At 49.3% G+C, this 4,584-nt stretch overlaps 1 pseudogene; it reads left to right on the top strand.

Moving 5' to 3' along the window:
• Positions 1–3,349: 3,349 nt before the first annotated feature.
• On the top strand, positions 3,350–3,658 carry LOC142434021 (mitochondrial import inner membrane translocase subunit Tim13 pseudogene; annotated as a pseudogene).
• Positions 3,659–4,584: the final 926 nt, after the last annotated feature.

Raw genomic sequence — 4,584 nt, forward strand, 5'->3', positions numbered from 1 at the left:
CCATCTCTGGAATGTCCTCCCCTGAATGTGATCCAAAAGCAAGTCCCGCCCCCCTCCCTAGGACCAGGTGTGTGCACACTGTGCCCTGATTCTGAACTGAGGCTTCCATGAGCCAAATACTGCTGCCTGAAATGGGAAAGTTCCTCCTGACCAGGGCGTCCTGTTGAGAGCAGCCTTTCTGCCTCTGTGCCCTGATGAAGTCTCCTTGCTCAGTGTGTGATAGACCCTTTCTCCCTTGCTCCCAGAGGGTCCCCTGACCTCTCCTCACTGGGTATTTTCTGCTCATTCTGAGCACTGAGTCCAGGGTTGTCTGTATCATGACATCTGTTCCAGTATCTCAATGGCAGGAGGTGGGTTTTGCTGGGGAAGAAAGTTACCTCAGAGGAGCTGCTAAACCCCACACAGGAACAGTGGGGAAATGCCATAAACCATGAAGTCAGGGGCACAGGAGTCCCTGGCAGAGTTAAATATGCAACCCCTGTAAAGATTTTCCTAAAAGGCCCCACCCAGTAGCAATACCCTTTGAAACTTGAAGCCATCAAAGGATTATAGTCCCTTATTAATAAATTCCTCCAACATGGACTTTTGGTCCCTGTTAATTTCCCATCTAACACCCCAACACTAACAGTCAAAAAGAAAGATGGGTCTTACTGGCTGGTTCAAGACCTTAAGATAATAAATGATGTGGTGATCCCAGTACACCCAGGAGTACCTAACACCTAAACACTCCTAGGGGAAGTTCCTAGCACCACACAGTGGCTCAGCATCCTGGACTTGATGGACACCTTTTTCCGCATGCCATTGGACCCTCAAAGCAAGTTCTTTTTTATTTTGAGTGGAAGTTATAACACGGGCAGTCACACTCACTTTCATCAACTGTGTTGCAAATGTGCCTCCATCTGTTTGGACAAGCACTAAGTCAGAACCTGGCTGTGGCTGGCCTTACTCTAGAGGGGAGCACAGACCTACAATAGACGACCTCCTCATCTTATAAGTTTGCATCACACACTTGCCTGTTTTAGAGCACCTTGACGCCTGACAAGTCATACCCCATCTCCCCTTAAAACAGTCCCTAAAACACAGGCATATATACATTGCACACGATAGTGGAAGCTCCCAGGCTTCCTGGAGCAGACCTCCGCTGTAGTGTGGCTCATAGAATTCTCAGGTTCATTGCACAGCTGACTGCAGATCCCTGACATTTACACTCTCCTGGCCCCCTTCATCTCATTGCTCACTCAGTGTGACCACCCTGGCCCTCACTGCTGCTTTCTTTCTTTGCCCAGGTCATGGAGGATTTTTCACTACCACCACCCAAACCACTGCCACCTCCACTACCACCTCCTCCGCCACTGCCACCCCACCAGCATGGGCAGCAGCTGCAGTTTCTACTGAAATGCACACCCTTGAGGAAATGAACCCCTCATGGTGAGTTTCAGGGCAAGAGCAAGACTTGGCATGTTGCAGGTGTGTCAGCTCTGATGGCCTGTCTTCCTCCAATGCTAGGAAGACTCCAGATATCGAATTCTTGAACGAGGCAACGATGAGTTCTTGCACGAGTAAGTCCCCTCTGACGCCCTAAGTCATGGAGGACTGGTAAGGTGCTGGTCATCCAGTCATAGGCCTGCTCACGGGAACTTTTGAGTCCATTTAGGGACCCAGACCACAAAAATCCTATCTCCTTTGCTTTTCCACGGGTATTACTGGATCAATGACTATCATGATGGGCAGGGTGTCTTGGACCACTCCTTTCAACTCTGAGGATCCAGATCCGTGAGTATCACAGATCTGACGCCAATCCTGGATCCTGTGACTCTCCAGCAGGCACTGCCACTGCCCCACCTGTACTTCCTGTTTCCTTCTGAGAAACAGGTTTGGTGAGCACTTCAAGAGTAGCAGGAATATGAAGAAACTCGAGCAGCCTGGTACATGTGTAAGAGGGAAGACTGGGTGTGCCAGGAGGGTGTGCAGGAGTCAAGCGTGGGGACCAGATGAGTGAGGCAGTCTCTCACCTTTCCTTCTCCCCTTTACACAGCTCATGGGTTCCACTGGCTGAAACATACCAAACATGACATCGTTGACTTCCTTGGCGCCTTTCCCCAAACCCATCAGGACCTTAGCTCTTTCATGGAGGACACGTGTGTGCAGGCGGTGAACCCCTGCTTCTTCCTGCCTGAGGCAGGCCCACAGAGTGGAGGTGGGGTGGAGGCTTAGGAGGAACCTGGGGGTCTGAGCTGTTCTTCTCTTTCAGAGAGGTGAGTGTCTGTAGTAGGGTCCCTTCTATGTGCCCCCACTGCCCCCTCTCAGAGCTCTCTGGGCTTCCCTCATTCCTCTTCTTCCTGTTCTCCCTGTGTTGTCCCGCTCACTCCCATCAAGCCCCTAAACCTCTCTTGTCTGACCTACAGCCAATAACTGCCTGTCCCCCCACAGAGCAGGATTTTTGGGACACAGGCCACAGAGCTAATGACTCTCATCCCATCCCCTCTCTCTGCCACCCTAGGGCACTTGCTTAAACCCTTGGCCTCCCACTGTGCAAAATGAAGCTGGTAATACCCCTCATTTGGTCGGCTGTGAGAAACTGAAGCAAATGAACGTGTCACAGGGGCTGACATGGAGTCGGGACCCTATCACTGTGAGGGGATGCTTCATATGGTTGCCATCTCCACTGCTAATGCCTCCCCCTCAACTCCCAGGGAACAGTTGTCCCCGCCTGTCCTCTCCCCGATGCCGTGGGACAAGAAGACACTTAATTTGTCGAGGGATGGGATGGGGGTGCTGCAGGTGTGCGTGTATGAAGGGGCAACTCAGGGATATTGCTGCTTGTTGTCCTTGCAGTGGATCCAGTGTGTCACGCCCATGCCCGTGGCTTCCTACTAATGACTTCAGGTAAGAGCTTGTTGTGAGTGCCACGTGGAAACAATCATCCTGGCCTGCGCCCTGTGGGAAGGTGATGTCACGGTCCTTGATGTTTCCCCACAATTACCCAATTCCAAAAGGTAGTTAGATAACCAGGAGCAGACCTGCCTAGAGGTAAACATCATAGGTTTTAGTACGTTGGTTCTCAACCTTACTAATGCCGAGACCCTTTAGTGTAGTTCCTCATGTTGTGGTGACCCCAACCATAAAATACTGTAATCCTGCTACTGTTGTAAATCAGGCAACCCCTGTGAAAGGGTCGTTCTATCCCCAAAGGGGTCATGACCCACAGGTTGAGAACTGTTGCTCTCAGAACAGTGGGTCCTCAACCTGACTCCAACCTTCACCAGCTTTGTGGCCTGGATCACAAAGTTTATTTTCTTTGAGTACGGGTCAGCGCACGTGGCGGCGCTCCGGGTGACTTTGCGGACCAATGGAGGGTGGCTTCGGCTCAGATTTTGGGAACTCCGGGGGCGGGAAGCTGGACCCCGGTGTCATCATGGATCAGGTGAAAGTACAGATGCCGTCGCCAACGCGCAGGAGTTCCTACAGAGGATGATGGACAAGTGCTTCCGGAAGTGCATAGGAAAGCCTGGGGGCTCCCTGGATAATTCTGAGCAGAAGTGCATCGCCATGTGCATGGACCGCTACATGGATGCCTGGAAGACGGTATCCTGTGCCTACAACTCGCGGTTGCAGCGTGAGCGGGCCAACATGTAACGAGGACCCTCCAGGAGCCCCTCCCTCCAACCCTCATGCCCTTATCCATAAACATTCTGAGACTGGACGGCGACGAAGCGTGGTTCCGTAGCGCCTGGACTGCCCCTCACTGGACACTGAACCTCACCCTGTCCGCCTCCAGTGTAAACTGTGTCTGGGGACCCAGTGCCTTCCTAACATGATGGCAGCTCGGGGTCAGACTGCGGAGACCCCCTTTGGGCTCCAAGGTCGACTTCATGCCCCATGTAACCCTTTTTGTTTGGACTTTGGTAGGAGGGTGGGGCGGGCAGGCCAGAGCCGACTTGCGCTCACCTGAGCCAAATCCACTTTAGGCTGTGAAATAAACTGCTGACAAGCGACAAAAAAAAAAGTTTATTTTCTTTAATTGTAAACAGTACTAACATAGAGATGCATTTTACCTTTCCTAATTTTCAACTTTGACTTAGCTTTATTTATTTATTTTATTTTTAATTCTATTTCTGTTTTCATTTCCTGACCCACTAAACTATTTGTTTTTTATTAGAACCATTTTACCAAATACTGCTTGACACAAACTTGACTATTTTTGGATTAGGAATTATCGTTAAAAAATTAGAGATCTGAATTACGATTCCTCATAATCATAGACAATATAGACAAGTTGATAAACTATAAATAAACTTACTATATATACCAATAACATAATATTTAAATGAGACCGATTTCTTTGAGCAAATTCAACAATTTTGTTCTCTGAAGGTACTACTACCCTGATCTTTACAACTGGTTTTCTCTTTTTTGAAACATTGGAATATGTTTTTTACAAAACAATGTGGACACCACTGTTTCATAAAATCTGGGAGTGTACTTCATTTTCTGAAAGAAAGTGGGAGGGTGGCATAGATTTGTGATCCCTCAAATCTCAATTCCTTTAATCAACATAGTAAATGCCATTTTATTTGTCAGGCA

This window comes from Tenrec ecaudatus, chromosome X (genome assembly GCF_050624435.1).
Source record: "Tenrec ecaudatus isolate mTenEca1 chromosome X, mTenEca1.hap1, whole genome shotgun sequence".
Lineage (NCBI taxonomy): Eukaryota > Metazoa > Chordata > Mammalia > Afrosoricida > Tenrecidae > Tenrec > Tenrec ecaudatus.